The sequence below is a fragment of the Eptatretus burgeri genome, chromosome 1, assembly GCF_056783735.1.
Source record: "Eptatretus burgeri isolate ZD-2024b chromosome 1, Ebu_testis_v1, whole genome shotgun sequence".
Lineage (NCBI taxonomy): Eukaryota > Metazoa > Chordata > Myxini > Myxiniformes > Myxinidae > Eptatretus > Eptatretus burgeri.
In genome coordinates this window covers 83,121,581-83,142,528 of record NC_140961.1, presented here as the reverse complement: position 1 = coordinate 83,142,528, position 20,948 = coordinate 83,121,581, and the positions used below count along the sequence as shown (strand labels likewise).

Below are 20,948 nucleotides of genomic sequence, written 5' to 3'. Positions count from 1 at the left end.
CAAACAACAAAGGTGATGTTTCTAAAATCGTCAATTTTCATCCGATTGACTTGAAATTTGAAGAAGATTTATATATCAGGTCACTGACTTCAACTAGCCAATTATTTTTGAGGTAAACATCGACTAAAAGGTCAACATAGGTCAATGGTCAACAACTTCTGTGAGATTTATAAGTTCCTCAATTTTCATCTGATTGATTTGAAATTTGAAGAGGATTTATATTTCACATCAATGAATTCAACCATCTAATTTTTTTTAGGTCAACATCGAACAAAAGGTCAACGTAGGCCCAAGTTCAACAACTTACGTGGTATTTCTAAAATTGCCAATTTGCATTCGATTGACTTGAAATTTGAAGAGAAGTTGCTTATTTCGTCATTGAATTGAACCACCAATTATTTATGAGCTCAAATTTGTTTGTAATTTTGCAAGTATCATGCTTTGCACGACATCTTCTCCTTGAAATTCTGTCTGTTTGTCGCCTTCACGTCAATTTTAAAATGATCTACACGGAACGACCACATGGTAGAGTTTGTCATAAGGAAGAAGTCTATTGTTTTTAATTTCAAAAAGTCAAAAGGTTAACAGAGGCCAAAGGTCAACAACTTAGGTGAGATTTCTAAAATCTTCAATTTTTAACCGATTGACTTGAAATTTGAAGTGGTTTTATACAGGGTGGGGTATTCTTTTATGCAGGGGTTTTATACAGGCGGTATTCTTATTTGTTGGTTTGTGTGTCTTTTTGTTCGCACAGTACTTTCAAATTTTTCTCCACAACTGCTTATCTGATTGAGAAGAAATTTTCACCATTGGTGAAACTACTCATGCAGAATGTTTTAATGATAACTATGACGTCATAGGTAACGTGATGTGTCAGTCATATTGGAAAAACGGGGAAAAATTGGTCCTCTGTATCTGAAACCACACCAATAAAAAAAATTTAATCTTGGCACCTTGCATGTACTCCTCATGTTGCATGAGTGTGATCTTTTATGACATTTTGGTGCCTTCCTTATGACGTCATAATTGCACATATAGAATGCAACATCCGATCAGTATGAAAATTTTTGAGGGTCAGAGTGATAAAATTGTCCATAGAAAAAATTGTTGATGTCATCGGTCACATGATTTGGCAGCCATATTGTTTAAAAAAACAAAAAATCTTCAAAAGTCTTCTTCTCTGAAGTGGCTGAACAGGTCGAGGTGAAACGTTACACGTATGATCACTTATCCATGAGGAACAAAAGGTTCACACAGTATCGTGTTCTGCATGACGTCTTCTTGTTTGTTTGTTTGTCTGTTTACCTGCACAGAACTTTAGAATTTTTATCCGCAACCGCTTATCTGATTGAGAAGAACTCTTAACCATTGGTGCAACTGCTCATGTCGAATATTTCAAAGATAACTATAACGTTATAGGTCACGTTATGTGGCAGCCATATTGGAAAAGCAGTGAAAATTTGGACCTCTGTATCTCTAAAACCACACCAAGAGATTGGGATGGGCCAGGCATATGCCTGGGGGATGGCCAGACGGAGGTCCCTGGAGTACTGGTGGAAACTGGACGCAGTGACGCGCTGTTCTGGAGCATGCTCCCATACCTGAACTGACCTGACCCCTTAGAAAATCGAAGAAAATCTCCCTAAAAAATGTTTTTTAAGACATTGTCCATGCACCATTTGCGTCACATCACAAGTTGCAATGAGGAAAGTTGCAACGTTTCTGCTTTTCAGGCCTTTCAGGCAGTACGCAGCAGTATCAATGATTTATATCACGAGGTTTGGAAAGATTAGCGAGATTAAAGAGAATTACCATGACACTTTGGAATTTTAAGTAAATACCCAAACAAATCATTAAATGGCCCTTTGGGTCGTGGTAATCTTCCTGCACTACCTGGTCTGGTCTACAGTTACTGCCAGCTAAAACTTGGCAGAGGTAGAATCCTCATTTCCTCAAGGGCAAAGTGGTTTGTACAGAAAAGTGATACCTATGAAATTACAGCACCATCCAAAGTCCCCCTCACAAAGTGGGAAAACAAATATAGTTTAAAAAATAACAAAAACTCCTTTTCGCAAGAGAGAAATAAAAACACCCACCTTTCTCAATGTCTCAATCTTCCTCATTTTATTCCTTTCCTTAATATTATATAGCATTTGGGAATGTAAATAGAACATAAATGAATATATGCTGAAGCTATTATTGCAAACATTTCTGTCGCGAGAGCAAATTTTCCATCAGTACTATTGTAAGCAGGAATGAAAGTGAGCCACACAAGGATGAATCCACTTAGGCTGAAGTTGATGAATTTACATTCGTTTGTTTTTGTTGAAGGTGTTTGAGCTCTCAAGGAGAGAATAAAACAAACCACCGATAAAAGACCCAGGTAACTCAAAGCACAGATAATCCACTTTGGTGATAAACGAGCACATTCCATGATGATGGTTCCAGGATGATCGCTGGTATTTCTGTAAACTCGGGTTTTTCCCAGCATACACCAACAAATGGAAAACACACAGTATGATGTCATCCAAATTCCAAAAATAATTTTTCCTTGTCTAAACTTCTTGGGTACCAATGTCCATAAATAAAGCAAAAAATCTGGAATTTTGACACAATGTAAAACTTGTTAAATTAACTGTTACCACTTTGTTGTTTATGCAGCGAATAGACCATAACTGATTTTAACATCAAATCAAAAATAATAATTATACTTCCATTTTTGGGGAGTGCAGCCGGTTTCCCCAATTGCGTGAAAATATCTTCAATGGCTAAGATCAGATGAGATGTATTGTCGACTAGCAAATACAACCTGTCTCTTCGCTGACGGGTCAATAAAGTGGGGTTGGGGGGGGAGAAAGAGGGAGGGAGAGAGAGAGAGGAGGCAGGTGTAAGGGGGGAGAATGAGGGAGAGAGAGAGGAGGTAGGTGTAGGGTGAAAGGGGAAGAGGAGAGTTAGCGGGGAGATGGGGAGAGTGACACCTCACCAAACGTTGCTATTCACCGTGGGATGGGATGGAGGGGTGTTTGGGAGAGAGAGATAGAGAGACAGAGACAGAGGTGTGGGGAGAGAGTGCTGCATTTTATGAGGAGGGGGGAGCGAGGAAGGGACAGAGTGAGAGAAAAGGCTGGGGGAGAGGAGGAAAAAAGGTGAGCGTTGTAGGTGGGGTTAGTAAAGAGAATGATATGTGACGTTTGATGACCGAACACAAAAATAACCTGTCAGAACAGCTGTACACAAAACGACACAACAGAGTTTGTAAAGTCATCCGCTGCCACATCTGCAAAAACTTTGATATTCCAGTTCCAGAAAATTTGAGGGAAAATGAACTAAAAGCAATCAATGAAAACATTGAAGTACCGCTCATCAGGCGTGAACATCGAAAACAAGGCATTGCAACCAGATATCATACTTAGGTGCAAAAAAAAGAGAAGAAGTCTTTGCTAATTGAGGTGTTAATACCGGAGATTTTGGACTAACGATGCATAAATCAAGAAAATGACCAAATACCAAGACCTCAAGCATGAAGTGAAAAGATCCTGAAAGCAGAAGAATGCCAAAGTTGTATCAGTGATGACGAAGAACCTCATGGGCGTGATGACAAAGAACCTCACAGAGATATTAAATAAAACACCCCTTGGAATAGCACCACAAACAAACTTTAGTTGGAAGCCGTCCTGGGCTCAGTGACAATCTTGAAGAGAGCCCTCGGCACAAAACTTTAAAAACAGAAAACTTCACAGCTTGATCCATCAATCATGACCCATTAGTGAAATGAAGGTGGTGGATACTTTGAGCCTACCCAAAGGACTACATTCCAGATTCTGAAATCACACACACACACACACACACACACACACACACACACACACACACACACACACACACACACACGATACTTCAAGACCTGGTAGGGTCCTTTCCACCTTCTGAAACCCGCATGGACAACAAAAGTTCAGCTTGGTCCGTGGATCGTAACCCCTTTACCATAATGAAGGTGGGTACTTTGAGCATACCCTGGGAGAACTTTAGTCCACATTCTGAAACCTCATATGTAGACAGACACTGACACACAGACACACACATGCAGAGACACACAGACAGATGCACACACAGATTTCCTTTTATTAGGGCCCTGTCACACCTTGACGTTTTAGCCAGCGTATGCCGACGTATGAAAAATTTGGCGAATACACTGGCACACGTCGAATACGTTATGGGTAAGTTTTGTATACGTTAAGAGCACGCTGAAGCATGCTGGCATACGTCGTAGTACGCCGAGCTCATCGACCAATTTAAACATACTCAAAATTTTTCGACCTATGCCAGCGTATGACTCGCACATTCCGAATATGTTGGCCATAAGTTGTAGGCTCATTATGCGATCGTTGACACACGTCGAGGTAATGTTTAGCGTACCCGAAAATTATTTCTAACCTATGAGTAACGTGCTTTGAACCTATGTTTAACGTATCTCCAATGCATATTGACATGAAGACGTATTTGACGTCTTCCGGACGACCACAGAACTTACTGAACATGTTTCTAACTTCCAGCTGCCGTATAATGGCGTATTGGCAGCGCTTAGGGGAATTGGTATATAAAAATGGGCTTCACAGGAGGAACCCATCAGTGTTCCAGACTCCATGTTGAGTAGATGTCCATGTCAGTAGTAGTATTAGGTGAGCGTGCCAGTAGTAGTAGTAGTAGTAGTAGTAGTTGGTCCATGTCAGTAGTAGTAGGTGAGCGTAATGGGGAGGGTGTGGGTGATGATGGATCCTCCTTGTGTCCGCGTCCACGGCCACGGCCAGGAGACTTCTTTGCAGCATTCTTCAGCATTACGGTGATGGTGACACTTCGATGTCTAATGCAGTTATGATTTGAATCGTCGAGCGGCAGCCTTTTTATTGGCTATGCCACGTGATCATCGGCGATACGATGCTGCGCGCTATGCATAAGTTAGACTGTCGTTGGGCATAGGTTGTGAACGCCGACAACACGCTAAGCATTCGTTGGTATAAGTTATCTATAAGTTATCGAAACGTTCTGTGTACGTTACTAATACGTTATGCATATGTCCAACTCGTTATGAATACGCCCAAAACTGAAAAAAAACAGCAATAGTTCAGCGTATGCCAGCGTTTTACATACATTTTGATACGGTGCCATACGCTGGCTGAAACGTCAAGGTGTGACAGGGCCCTCATAGGTTAGAAATAAGTTTCGGGTACGCTAAACATTACCTCGACGTGTTATATTACGACTTATGAGTAACTTACAAGTAATATGTGTCGACGTGTGTCAACGATCACATAACGTGCCGACAACTTATGGCCAGTGTATGCAGAACGTGCGAGTCATACACTGGCATAAGTCGAAAAATTTTGAACATGCACAAAATTTTTCAACGAGCTCGGCGTACGACGACGTTAGCCAGCGTGCTTCAGCATGCTCTTAACATATACAAAACTTACCCATAACGTATTCGACGTGTGCCAGCGTATTCGCCAAATTTTTCATACGTCGGCATACGCTGGCTAAAACGTCAAGGTGTGACAGGGCCTTTAGAATAGATTTACCTTAAACGATTCCATGACCGACACACCACGTCCAATGATTTATTTATTTACCTAAAACGATTCCATGACTGACACATTGCCTCCAAATATTTATTTACTTACCTTAAACAATTAAAGGACTGACACACCACGTTCATTAATTTATTTACCATAAACTATTTCAGGACCGACACTTTTGACACATTATTGAGTCCGTACCATATCTGATCCTGAAAAGCGAAATAATATTTTGATGATATACTTTAATTAGTCCGTAAAAGTAGATCGTGAAAATTGTATCACATAATGCATGAAATCACTCGAAGCTCCGAATTTGAAAACTTATGGTACTTACAAAAGCGATGTACACAATGATTCATCGCTATGATAAACAGGCATTCCATAAGAATGAGGAAAGTGAAAAATAAACTTTATCGTTGAGAAATCGTTGTAGCCTGTTCCAAGTCAAGGCATGGTTGAACTGGCAAAAATACGTGGTGGCTTCATACCCCAGCGAGGTTACCCAGGAAATGCCTTAAGAACCCAAACAGCGAGGTGGCTGAGGATCACCTGATGAAAGATGTAATTAAATAAGGCCGTTTATTTTCTTCAAAAGGGGTGCTTTAATTAACCCAAACATCCAATATTACTCTTGCGCTGCCTTTGAGTTTTCATAGTATGCATGCAAAGTTTCAGGCTGCTAGGTTTTATAATTTTAGAGTTATGGAGGAGATACACTGACACACACCCACACATTGACATTTCTCATGTTCACATCTCTGAAGTCGGATCTTCAAAAGCTTTGACTCTTGGCTCCTAATGGGAGAACACAAAATCCTGTTTTACCCATAAATCTTGCATTAATACTTTAAAAAGGTACATGTTTACTCACTGCGATATGACTGTCCAGTACTGCAGCCAAGAGACGGCAGTGTGAAAATCCAGAATCCCAAGAACTTGAACAAGCATTAGTTACAGCATGGAGGCAAAAGAGATGGTCAGAACAAGCCTGTATATCTCATGACCTGGTCCAGAACAAGTTTTTAAAGTCAGTGGGAAGGAGGAAAGAAGGGTATTGGTGGTGATTTGACTTGAAATTCCCATTCACATCTCCAGTCACTTGGGGGGGGGGTGGAGTGGGAGGGGGAGTGAGGGGTTGGGGTGGGAGTCCAGAGGTAGGACGTGGGAGGAGGGAGTAGAAGGGGTGGGTTGCGAGTCCGGAGGTGGGGGTGAGAGGAGGGAAGGTAATGGGTGGGGTGGGAGTCGAGAGAGAGAGAGGGGAGTGGGTGGGAGGAGGGAGGGTGGGAGGAGGGAGGGGTAGGAGTGGGAGGAGGGAGGGGAAGGGGTGGGAGGAGGGCCCTGGTGTTGCCCAGTAATGCCTTTTGTCAATGTATCATGGAAAATGGGATTTCACTCAGGAATGGTGTAGCTGCTTCACATATTGCTTTTCTGGAAGAGTTGAGTCCTCGGCTCTTCCTGTTTGTGGCATCTCTCAGCATGACTGAGTCCCAATATATGCTGCTCAACCACAGCAGACAGCTTCTTGGACTCTCAATTTTTTTTACCTCCACGCTTCTGGCATCCCATATTCTAATCTGTCCTCCTTTCATTGCCTTCTAGCCCACCCAAGTTGCAAAACTTTTCTTGAATCTAACACATGATTATCTCCACAAATGTCCACTGCATACTGTCATCCATTGCTTGAACCCTCTAATCTCTTGTCTCTGGAACCAAATCCCTGTGTCAGCTGTCTCACACTTCTCCCTCCAGCCTTTGAAACACAAGCTTTTCTCAACTCTATCCCTGCTGTCTTCTTCATTCACTAACTACCTCTATCTTCCTCCTGACATTTTTATTCCTGTCACTCAATGATTCCCGTTTGATGTCATATCTCCCTTTTCCCCTTTCATCCACTGTTAGTCTGTGAACATTCTGCCTTCTATCATTTTGCTTCTCATTGAAACTACAATTCTGTAAATCCAGAGAGTGAGAGAGAGAAAAAAGAAGAGTGGTTAATTTTGAGAAAGCAATTTAAATGCTTACCTTGGCTGTGGCTGACAGATTGAAATATTTTATGAAGAATACACTTCATCACCAATGTAAGCCATATACAGGCCAATGATTCTCGAGCAGTGCAAGTGAGTTTAGTTGGCCTTCCAATAAATGTCACTGAGCTGCAAAAGCACCCCATCAGTGAAAACAGCAAGAGAACATCGACTGTGTTGTTGTCCAAATCAATTGTGTGAAGCACATGGTTTGGAAGAATGATAAAAGTTACTATCCCTGTAAATATGCATCCCACTGACACAAAAGCAAGTAAAGTCATTGCTAAGAGCTGTGGAAATTTGATGTATTCTTCTTCCATCATAATACAGGAATCTCGCTGATCAGTTGACCAAAGATATTTCGGACACTTTCTGCAATGCTGTGAATCTGTATAAAATGTAGTAAACATGTTCATGTTTCTGTCATGTACATTGCTTTAACATTTTCTAAAACTCATGACATTTTAATCCGTTTCCTTCAGTTTTTTATTTTCACAATTATCTTGTTATTGATGTTCAATTGAGACAATTTCTGAATGAATGCATTTTTAGATATCTGTGGAAAAGTTACAGGCCCAGGCCAGGAATACCAACACAGGACCTCCAGCAAACCATACCAGTGCTCTGCCATCTGAGCTATCTGGGTGAGCTATCACAGTTCTGAAATCTGGTGTTGGAGATGAATGTTAAAAACTATATGGACTGCAAGAAGAAAAAAAAACAACAAATGAGTGCTTGAATATATGAGACCACCATGAACATTAGAATTGCTAATGATAAAACAGAAACTGTCACACTTTGGACACATCATGTGTGTAAAACAAAAGTCTAGAGAAGTTAACCATGCTGGTTATGGTTGAGAGAAGATGAGGAAGAGACAGACCTTGTATGCACTGAATGGATGGGGTCAAGGCTACAACCTCGCTGTCTCTGCCAGTATTTCAGGAAGCAGTGCAGGACAGGGATGTTTCGAGAAATCAGATTATTCGTGCAGCAGTTATGAGAACTATTTGGTGGAATTGTGCCTTTGATTATGGAAGCATGAAATTTGGCACACAGTTGGGGCATGCCCTTGGGAAGATATTTGGCAGGAGGGCCATCAAAGATTTGGCCCGTGACAGGAACAGCAGACATTTTCCAAAATGGCCGCCAAAGACATGACAATTGTGTTTGATATTGTGTGGATAAAAATGTTATTAGTTCTGGTGACACATATATCGGCAAAATATCTTCTTTTTTAAAGGTGTAACAAAGTGAACTATGTAATATCATACATATGAGGCGCCGTGAGGAGGAGTGATGTAAGGGGAACATCGGCCATTTTGGAGTTAATGCCATCTCGCACTATTTTAACACTTACCCTATCATCCGAGGCTATCATCATCATATCATTAAAAAATATCGCTTACATCACTCCTCCTCGCAGGGCCTCATATGCATAGTAATTATCTCTGTGATGTGTGGTGATTTTTGTGAGAGTAACACGAGAGGGAGATTTTGAGCTCGACTTAGAGGCCCTGACCAATATTGTTCCTTGGTTCTTTGCTTTGGACCACACCCACGATGCCAGACAGATACCGGTCCACTTTCATGACATGTTTCACTGAAAGAGTGCCATCACTGAGATCACAACTGAGAAGAGGCAGGACACAGATCGGTGTCACCATGAACTAAAGAAACATGCACAGATGGCATTTGTGTGAGATGTGAAATCACTTAGTGAAGCCATATAAAAGATGGGAAACCCATTCAGCGAGAACAGCAGATCTTTTTTTACTAGACAGTAGGAACATTACAGATACAGTTGAGGCAGACATGGTGTGCCAGATTGAGAAACTTGGACTCAACTTGGATGAGACATATGTAAAGGAGAGACTTGTCAGCCAAACAATACCCATTTCAGATCCTGTCAAGTGGAACAATATCCATCTCTTCAACCGGCCGACAGTCAGAGAGAAGTCAAGCAGACAGTGACAGCTGTCATCCCTTAAGAATAACTGCACACTCTTCTCTAAACTGTACATTGCCTCCCAGATATGCAATGTGATCTGGACGAGTTCTTCCAGCATGAAAATTAGGCCTGTCCACCAGCACTGTCAGAGATGGGTGTCCTGAGAAGCGGGACGAAGTCAGACTTATTGCGCTGCTTGCAAGACCTTACTTCTGCAAAAGAGAATGTCTCCAGTCTCACAGGTCAGGTTACCATCCTTGATGGCACTACCATCAACATGCTGTGACCTGGGATTGCAAAGACATTCCAGGATTATGCCACTGGTGTTTTCATGCCACACATCACATCACAGCTTCATCATGTAACCAGATTTGACATCATCTGGAATGTGTACATGCCTGAAAGCTTGAAGGCTGACACTCACAGAAAGAGAAGTAGGAGGGTGAGGAGATGTGTCGATCCAGCAAGTGCAATTCCTGGAAACTTGCCAGCATTTCTTCACATCAATGACAACAAGACTGAGTTGTTCTCCTTCCTGGCAACGAATGCAGCAGGCATCAACACCAACAAACAGATCATCACCACATACCATACTGATGTGCTTTGCACAAATCGCCAAGATTTCTTGGGTCTGGCTTCACACACCCATGAAGAGGCTGACACTCACATCCTCCTCCACCTCAAAGATGCTATGTGGCAAAGGCACAACAACGTGTCAATATGCACAGTTGACACAGATGTTGTAGTTCTGGCCATAACATCAGCCCAGCGTCTCGATAATTCTGAACTGTGGGTTGCATTTGGTGTTGGGAAGAGCTTCCGCTTCCTTGCTGATCATGAGATAGCCAGAGCACTGGTTCCTGATCAGTGTGTCGCCTTACCGATGTTCCACGCCCTCACTGGGTGTGAAATAATGTCTTGTTTTGGAGGCAGAGGCAAGAGGACTGCATGGGACACCTGGAACACATATGGCGATGTCACCCAGCATTCTGAACTTTGGTTGCTCGGCCAAGTCCACAATCCAGAGAGGAATGGCTCTCTGTCAGCTCCGTCAGCTGTCTCACTGGAGCAATTTGTGGTCCTGCTATATGATCGCAACAGTAGCCAGGAGTGTGTCGACAAGGCAAAGAAACATCTGTTCACTCAGAAAGGCAGAGCAATTGATTGTCTGCCTCCTACACAGGCTGCACCCATCGAGCACCAGGCTGGTCACTGCTGGGCCCAGATGATGATCGTGGCTCCAGAGCTTCCATCTCCAAGTAAATGGGTGTGGAACAAGAAGGTTGAAGGAGGCTGGCAAGTCTGCTGGACAACCCAACCAGAAGCTATGCAAGCTTGTCAGGAACTCATATGTTGTGGCTGCAAGAAGGGCTGCACAGGACACTGCAAATGCCGGAAGGTTGCTCTGCAGTGCACTGCTTTTTGTCTCTGTGGTGGACTTTGCACTGACTGACTGACAGATAACAACTGTCACAGGACATATAAGACATGAATTGGACACATTGAGCTGAAACTGAAACATAACAAGTCCCTTTAATCAATGTGTGCTCATTAGTAGCGAGAAAAGCAATTGCTCCAGTGAAGTTGTCCCGACTTAAAATAAAAGTAATGCTTTACAACCCCCCAATAATGATATTTGGCAATCTCTACCATTGTAGAGTTACATAAATAACTGATATGAGGTAGATAATACAAATAAATTACCCTAAAATGGACTTGATCTACCATATCATAAGCACTATAACAGCCAATGGTGGCCATCTTGGAAAATGGTCACCACTTTTGTCACATGGCAATTCTATGATGGCCCTCCAGTCAAAAATCTTTCTTAAGGTTTATCCTAACAGTGTGCCAAATTTCATGCTTCTATCGTCAAAGGCACAATTTATTTATACATCTGCAGTACAACATGAATGTCACCAGAAGTCAGACATGACTTGACAGAACTAGATAACATAACTTAGTTTGCAAAAGGGCTTCTATGACAGCCCAATGTGTGTCATCATCAACACGTGAACACAGATATTTGCCGAATTGAGAAATTGATGTACTGGATCAGTGCTTACCTGCTTTACACTGGAGAGGTTGTGGCAAGTTTTTTATTTTTTATTTTTTATTTTTTTTTATTTTTTTTTTTAGGCCCAGTCTTAATTGTCTGGATTGGTTGAAATATAATTGCTTGGTTGGCCATAAACTTTTTAATTTTGTGAATGATTTTGACCCTCGACACCTGTATAATGCAGAAAATTACTCCAATATGAAAGTTTTTTTCAGGTCTCTAAAATGGATCATAAAATGGTTCCTAAAAAAAAAGAAGCATATTTTGTATGAAAATGTTTCTCAATGGACTTAAATGGAAGGGGAGGGAAAGGCAAAATGTGTCTTTTTTGTTTTTAACATTTGGCTCCTTAAATTGGAATGGGGGCCGAACTCAAAAAAAGGGATCTGAATGTAATGGTCCAAAGTACCCCATGCTAAATTTGGGGTCTGGGTGTTGGATCAAGGTACCTCAATCCTAGATTTGAAAGATGTTTCCCTTAATCCTCTGTTTTTGATGTATAATGAACTACACATGGTACATGAACATTAATTGTTGTAAATGGTAAATGATTACATAATCACATGCATTCGGTCACAAACAAGTTTCATCTGAACCCGTCCACAACTTTTTGAGATATCGTGCTCTATGCCATTTTTAGCCGAATCTCTAGATGGTGAAGAATTATTTAAATTCTAGTAGTCGGATCCAGATCTTCACTAAAACCTAAGGAATTCCTCCTTGTCACACGCCCATCCTGTCCACCAAGTTTCATACGAATCCGTTCGCAACTTTTTGAGATATCGTGCTATATCTCATTTTTATCCCGATCTCTAAATTGTGAAGAATCATTTACATTCTAGTTGTTGGATCCGTATCTTCAATAAAATCTAAAGAATTCCTCCTTGTCACACACCCATCCTGTCCACCAAGTTTCATCTGAATCCGTTTGCAACTTTTTGAGATATCGTGCATAATATCGTTTTTGGCCCGATCTCTCAGTGGTGAAGAATTACTGAAAAATTCTCGAAGTCTGATCTGGATCTTCACCAAAATCTAATGAATTCTTCCTTGCCACACACCCATCCTGTCCACCAAGTTTCATCCGAATCTGTCAACAACTATTTTTAGATATCGGCGATATGTCTTTTTTGGACCTATCTCTCAGTGGTGAAGAATTACCGAGAAAATTCCCGTAGTCTGATCCGGATCTTCATCAAAATATATTCAGTTCGGCTTTGTCGCACACCGAACCTGTCAACAAAATTTCATCCGGATCTGTCGACAACTTTTTGAGATATCCTGTACACAAACAGACAAACAAGCAGACAGCCAGCCAGAGACAGACAGACAGACAGACAGACAGACAGACAGAAAGGGGTGAAAACATAACCTCCTTCACCTTCGGTGGCAGAGGTAAAAAAGAGGTATGATTGCATATTATTGAAGTCAGGCATGAGATGTTTCCATAAACAAATGTGTTTCAGCTCAGGCCTTATTATTATTATTATTATTATTATTATTATTATATCATTGTTATATTTATTTTTTACTTTTATCTGCAAAGACGATTTATGATTTCATTCTCCTGTAATTAATGGCATATTAAGTGACAATAATTTACAAAGGTCATCAATGGTCCTTACCAGTTGCATTAGAATACTCTCCCAATTTACACTTGATGCAATCGAAGCAACAAAATGGTTCACCTTTTCTTAAAATCTTTCTTGTGCCACGTTTACAAGGATCACTGCAAATCGATTGGGGAATCTGACAACAAAATTGACAAATACTATTTGAAAAACAATCATACATTGATAACATGCACAAGTAGTTCAAAATGGCCGTGACTGCAGGAGAAGGATGATTATGGGGCCGAGCAGAGTACCCACCCTGTGGGCGATCTTATTCCAAGCATGCAACACGTTCTTCTTAGTATACCTTTATTTCGGCAGCGTATAGGCAACTGACTGTGTCGGCAAAGAAAATAAAATAACCCATGAAGTTAAGTGTATGAAGCAAAAACATACCTGCTGCTTTTCATTCAAAACACCTGACTGCACTGGAAAACATGGGGACAGCAACACTGGACTGCAAATGGTGGAGACTTGTAAAACCCTCGCCCAAATGGAAGTGGCGCTACACAATACACATTTACATCAAGAATTTGCTTCCCTTCCCCTCTCCCCCCAACAAACACCAATCCGTGAATCATCGTGTGGATAAGGGAAGAAAGGGGGAAGTGATTGTGAATTTATCGTTCCATCATTACCTACCTTTAATATTGTCTTAACAAACGGGAACAGGAACAATGAAGGCATAATAGGCCGAATGGCCTTCTCATTCGCCAAAGTTCCCTGTGTATCTTTGTGTAACATTGTTAAGAACAGAAATAAATGGGAAGGAGAGGACAGAGAGTTGGGGTGAGGGTGCATGGAGTTGGAAGAGGGAGATTGAGATGTTGGGTCAGGTCAGGTCAGGTCTGGTCAGGACAGGTATGGGAGCATGTAAGTGCCAGTCAATGCATTGAAATCCCCCATCACTAGAAGACTATCTCGCTTGGAGCACTGATCAACCACAGACTCGAATGTGGCACAGAATGCGTCCTTTATGGTGACATCATTTGCCTCAGTCAAAGCATATATTTAGACCAGGGAAACGACACATAAGGAGTGACAAATCCTTACTCTAATAAAATGCCCGTTGACCAGTGTTTCCTCAATTATCATTGGAGTCAGCTTATTGCTTACATCCACAGCAACTCCTTGGGAATGGTAACCATCAGAGGGACCAGATCAATAGTCGGTGTAACCACCTGCCATGATCTCACCAACTATCTGGTCTCCGAACCTCAGAGAGTGCTGCAATCAATACCAACGTTCAAATGCTGGAGCTGATATGATAACAGAGACAGGTGATCATCCTCTCTTAAGGATAGGACATTCCAGGCACCCACCCAAAGAGACCACCTCAGGTTACCCCAAGGAGACCAACGTCTGGTTGAGGACAACTCAGCACCACTCCTCCACACACCACCACAATGTGACCCAGGAAGTCACCCCGTGCCTTACCTCCTATCATCAAATAATGGGGATCCCAAAGGCTTTGCCCAAATCCCATCATCCTGTGAGCTGTCCTGTGAAGGGCAGCAGCACAGGAGGTACTCCCACAGAGTGGATTTTCATTGCATTTATGGGTTTTGTGGAATGAAGTGTTTTACGGTGGCTGCAGTGCAAATCCTGCCACCAACCTCCAAAAAAGGTAACCCAACTGCAGGAGGAAATCCGCAGACATTGATTGGAACGACATATGGAAGGCTCTTGCTCACAGGGAGCTCCTTCGCCCATTGAGAGGTTTTATTTTTATTCCGGCTGGGTGTCCATATCAACACACCCACCTCAGCAGGAAACCTGGTGTGGGAGATGGTTTAGTTCCTGACAACCTGACCATGAAACAGTTTAGTACAGGTTCACACCTGACCCAACTCGAATCTGACCTGACCTGATAAAAGTGTGTGTCTGTGTCTCTTCCATAACTCCAAAGCCATGACACCTAACAGCATGAAACGTTGCATGCATACGAAGGGATCTCCACGGAAGTGCATGAGTGAAAAATGTGTGTTTGGGTGAATTAAAACACCACTTTTGAAGATAATTAACGGCCTGATTCAATTATATCCTTCATCAGGCGATCCTCGGCCACCTCACACTCTGGGTCTGAAGGCATCTCCTGGGTAACCTCACTGGGATCTAAAGCCGCCATCATTTTTTTTGATGTGCTCAACCACGCCCCAACTTGGAACAGGTCGTCACAATTTCTTTACAACAAAGTTTTTTTCCCCCCCACTTTCCTCATGCATATTATCGAATACCTGTTCATCATAGCTATGAATCACTGTATACATGTGCAATACATGTGAATCACTGTATACTTGCTTTTGCAAGTGCAATTGTTTTCAAATTAGTTGCTTAGAGTGATTTAATCTGTTATATGATGTAATTGTTCACAATGTACTCTCACGGACTAATTAATGGATATCATTGAAATATTATTTCGGCTTTGAGGAACAGATATCGCTCAGATTAAACAAGTCTCGAAATCTGAAATGAAATCTGATAAATTAAAGAAATAAGGAGTCTTTTAACTAAGTTTATATACCTATTTACTTTAAGCAAGCAAGACTGTCGTTCCTCCTTCTCCATATTTACACAAATTCCAAAGCATTAAACTTATCTCTTTCTGCTGTTTGGAGAATTATATTGCATGAACAAAATGTTTATCAATGTGCCAAAATTAACTAGCTTCATTGAGCTGTATGATTTAATGCATTCACTGCTTGACATTGTGCCCTGTACCCCAGAGGGACTGCTTATCCATGGTAACTGCCAGATCTTTGTGTATATTTTTGGACATATTGTGAGATGCTCTATGGGGAATCAAAGCAAATCTAGGGAAAAACGGACATTTTAAAATAAAGTTATAACGTTTGCGCGGGCCACAAATCGATGTACCACATGACGTGTGCACATACGAGCAGGCAACATGATGGATTATCTGTAATGTTTATTTCACAGGCGATAATTTTTTTTTGATGTCAACATGGTTGATCTATGTTAATGAGCAACTCTTTTGCGAATAAACTGTAGTCATGATTTGAAGTAATTCATTTTGTTTCTTTAACTGATGCGGGCGCAGTCTTCTTCTTCTTCTTACGTATGGCAGCTTAGCTGCCGGTGTAGCTATAATTTCTTGGAAGCGCGACTGTGTCGCTGATGCAGTGCCCCTCGAGCAGTGCGCACTGGTACTCATTTCGCCGACCTCGGAAGGATGACAGGCTGAGTCAACCCGCTGGTGTATTGATTCAGCGGCCAACGGGGATTAAACTCAGGACCCTAGGATCTCAAGCCGCCACCCTAACCAGTAAGCCAACACCAGGCTCCCAGGCACAGTGAAAACCAGCTTTAAAGTTAGAAGGATCTCACATGGTGTGCAGCCTGGCCCAGCCGTTCCTTGTCAACCATGCAGTTGGAGTGCTCGGTTGTGAGGTAAAGTCACTTGCCGAGCACCCTTCAGTCAATAGCGGTACTGCACAATGTCACTGAGCGAAACGTTCACTCACTGCGGATGTTTTTGCCATGCCACATCATCCTGAGAGTGTGGTTCAAGCTATGTCTCCCTGAGTGAGTGGTTCGTGCTCCGTCGCCCCGAGCGAGTGGTTCGTGCTCCCTCATCCTGAGCGAGTGGTTCGTGCTCTGTATTCCTGAGTGAGTGGTTCATGCTCCATCATCCTGAGCAAGTTGCTCATGTTCCATCAACATGAGCGAGTTGTTCGTGCTCAATCATCCTGAGCAAGTTGTTCATGCTCTGTTATTCTGAGTGCGCTATCATTCTGTGAAATAACACCCGATTTCCAACCGTTTGCCGTATCAACATGTTTTCTAAATTAACGAGCCAAACTTTTTTTTAACCACATGTCACACGCAACTCTTTATAAAGATAAATGTTTGTTAGCAATTCCCTGAAACATCAAAATAACGATAGAACATTGTTTTTGGTGAAAGATTCTCAGGTTTTTTGGTCGTATGCAGTACGTATTGCAGCTGGTAATCACACAGACTCCAACTTGCGATTCCCGAAAAATTGCTGATATCGGCCAAGCACTAATGTGCCTGCGTGGGTGTGTGGGTGCGTGCGTGCGTGCATGCGTACGTATGTGTGTGTTGTTCACAGAGCATAACGTATTCTCTCTGCTAACTCCCCGACCCCCACCTCCCTCTCTCTTTGTCTCATCCTTGCTCTCCCCCCTACCAATACAGTGCAGCACCCTCCTCCCACACCTTTCTCACTCTCCCCTCCCCCTCCCTCTCTCTGTCTGTCTCTGTCTCTGGACATATCCAAATGGTGGTTATGTCTGGACAATGTTTGTCTCTGGACGTGTCCGGATGGGGTTTGTCTCCTGACGTGTCTGGATGGAATTTATCTCCAGACGTGTCCGGATGGGAGTTTGTCTCCATATCTGTCCAGGAGGTGTTTATGTCTGGACGGGAGTTCATCTCCGGAGGACGTATCCGAGCGGTGTTCGTCTCTGGACAGCTTGGCTCCGGACTCATCCAGGCGGTGTTTGTCTCTTGACGCATTCGGGCGGTGTTGGTCTCTGCAGGTGTCTGGGTGGTGTTTGTCTCTGGATGTGTCCGGGCGGTGTTTGTCTCTGGATAGCTTGACTCTGGACTCTTCCAGTCTGTATTTATCTCTGGACATGTCTGGCGAGTGCAGGGATCATACGGTGTGACATTTTGTGACATTTGACAAAAGCCATAAAAACTGTGACATTCTGTGACAAAACAGATGTTATGTGACAATATGTGACAAACTAGTTTTTCATGTGACAGTGTTGAGAGAATTGTGGCACATTTGACAAAGTTTTGTCCGCGCCAGCTTTGTATCAGATATATCATGATGACTATCCTTCTAGAGCAACCGTTTTATTGGTGGTCACCATCAGCAAGGTGAGAGGTAAGATGAACACACATTCTCATGTCAAGTTTTGTTCATTTTTGCACTTTGTTATAACTGATGTCGCGGTTTCTGTTTGCTCATTTTTGCGCTTTGTTTATCACTTATACCGCAGACTTCTTTGCATTAACAATGTTCAGTTAATAATACTTTTTGCTTCCACTGGAATGGGAAACCCTGGGAGCTAAAAGGGTTCATGGTTACAAGTATTCCTTTTAGAAAGGAATGATATCGAACTGGACAAAAGTGATCGACTATGCTGTGTGTAACCATGTTAATTAGAGAGCTGACCGTCAGCCCCGCACCTATTTCATCACTACACCTCCTGTCATTCGATGCTGAACATTTATGCTTATTGTACAGATTCCTGGACAAAAAACAGGTATGTTAGATGTCATGTCAAATGCATGGAAATTAAGGACCACAATATAAAATTGCTCAGATTAATCTGGGACCGAAATTGGATGGCCGTCTAGTCTCGGTTCCAGCCCACATGTGTAAGAGCTTCAGATGGGATGGTCATCCTCGAAAAGTGGGGGAATTACGTAGTAATAGTAAAAAGCAGGAAATAGAGATGCATTATGAAATTAGGAGCATTTTTGTGGTCCTTGAATTCCAATGATGTTTTGTGCACAGAATTTGCTTTATCAGACGACGTTGGTCTGCTGCGAACATGTTTCGTTAATTTCTGCAGAACAATGCAAAGAACGATGTTTTTCATCAACAACACGAAAGAACATATCGATTGAATAATAATTGCTGAACATTATTATGGGTGTTCCACTTCATTTGTGGTTGAAGTACACTATATGACCACATATAATTATTTTGTCAGGCCTCACGAGGGTTTCTGTTTTTTTCAGCTGTCGATCATGAGTAAAAGGAACACGCCTTCAAAGTGTCCATGTTGGATGGGGAGGACTCCAATCAAGACCCTATACAAAACTGGGCGAAATCCCACGACAATCACTCCGTCTGCTGTCTTCTTTGTCAGGAGATCGTGATCATTGCTCAGAGGGGGGAGGACCAGCTTATCCGTCATTCCAAGACTGGTATACATATCAAGCGAAGCCAAAACAATTTGGGTGATGATCGAAAATTTAAGCGACTAGTGGATACGCAGAGGAATATACAGACCTGTTTTGCTAGTGGCAGCGCGGGTGCTGAGGATGGGCGGAAAGACTGGCAAAAGCGGAGCTTAAATAACAATGTGACCTATGCGGAATCGATGTGGTTTTCCAATGTTTCAGTGAATAATTTGTCCTTCAGACTCTCAGATTCTATGATCGTTATGTTTCCTCGCATATTTCCTGACTCGAAGATCGTGAAGGAGTTCCAATGCGCTTCAGACAAGACAGCGTATGTAGTTTTTGGATGGAATGGGGCCGCATATGCATATTCTAATTGGAAATGAAATTAGGAACTTTGCTCCAGCATACAGTATTCAGGTTGATGCGGCAACAACTGCAAAACATTGGAGACAGTTAGACGTGATCGTCCGTTACTGGCCAGCAAAGAGTGATCATGTTCGTGTAGAACATCTGGAATCGTTTGAGATTTGTCATGCTGATGCTACTAAACTCAAGGACAACATTGTTCAATCTCTCAGCGGTCTCTACCATGACAAGTTGTTGCAAATTTCCTCCGATGGACCGAATGTCATAAAATCTCTGCAGGAAAAGGCTATGGAAGAGATCAATCCGAAAATGATCAATATTGGCACGTGCAACTTGCACAAAAGCCACAACGCCTTTTCTAGTGCATTCAAAAAATTCGGCTCTGAGATCAAATCTATAGGTATTGACGTATTCTCTCTTTTCAAATACTCAGCTGCTAGGATAGAAGACTACGAGGCTGTGCAGAAATCCAAGGGCATTAAAGGGCATGTCTTTCTCCACCATGTGACTTTGCGATGGACGACATTGGAAGATATCACAGAAAGACTGATGGAGCAACTTCCAGCTTTGACAGAGTATTTTCTCAGAACTCTTACTGACAAAGAGAGGGAGAACGACAGAATCAAGAGGATCTGCGGTGTTTTGAGTAATAAGCTTCTCAAGTGTGAACTGCTATTTATGAAATCCGTCCTGTCCATGTTCAACCTTTTCAATAAGTTGATACAGAGCGAGGGCCCGCTCACCCACATTCTCTATGATGAAATGAACACACTGATCCTATCGCTGATGCGACGTGCCCTGACCGAAGGAGTTATTGGTCGAAAGACTGGAAAGCAACTTGGAAGCATCAATCTAACGAATCAGGATGTCTGGCTTCCAAAAGTGGACATCGGAGAAGCGGCTTCACAGGAGATAAAAGCCATGAGAGAATCCAAAAGGATATCCGAGGGGAGTTATCTGGATTTATTCAAGAGAGCCAAACTGTTTTATTCAGAGGCGATCGGTAAACTCCTCAAAACATTCCCAATGGACAACCAGCTCTTGCATGACCTACAAGTTCTTCATCCTTTAGCTCGGCAGTCAAAATCAGCTAAGCAAGCCATCAAGCACTTTGCTGTTGGCATCAAAATGTTCTCGAGAAATAAAATTGACGCAGTATCTGATGAGTGGTTGGAGTACTTGAGTGAGGACATACAAGAAGACTGGTACACCGATAATCCACAGGTCAGCACTTCCGAAGACGAAGATTCGGATGAGGGCAACACCGACGCCAATGCGGGAAATGTCAATGGAAGAGTGGATATGTTTCTGTTACAGAGTCGGCAGTATGAAAAGACCTCGTGGTCAGTTGAAATACGCCAATCTGATGACATTGGTTCGGATAGCCCTCACATTGAATCATGGCAATGCCGATGTTGAGAGGGGGTTCAGTAAGAACAAACTGTTGCT

The 20,948-nt window shown here is 42.3% G+C and overlaps 1 long non-coding RNA gene across 6 annotated transcripts in view; it reads left to right on the top strand.

The window, feature by feature from the left end:
* The window catches only part of LOC147034861 (uncharacterized), a 208,592-nt gene that overhangs the window by 128,066 nt on the left and 59,578 nt on the right, over window positions 1-20,948 (top strand). Inside the window, exon 2 of one of the 6 annotated variants that reach the window (XR_015060589.1) lies at window positions 8,153-8,244. The exons of 4 other annotated variants lie outside the window; for them this stretch is intronic. This is a non-coding gene — a long non-coding RNA (uncharacterized LOC147034861). Of the gene's footprint in view, window positions 1-8,152; window positions 8,245-14,271; window positions 15,394-20,948 lie in introns of those variants that run through there. One more of the 6 variants, XR_015060588.1, reaches the window with a different exon arrangement.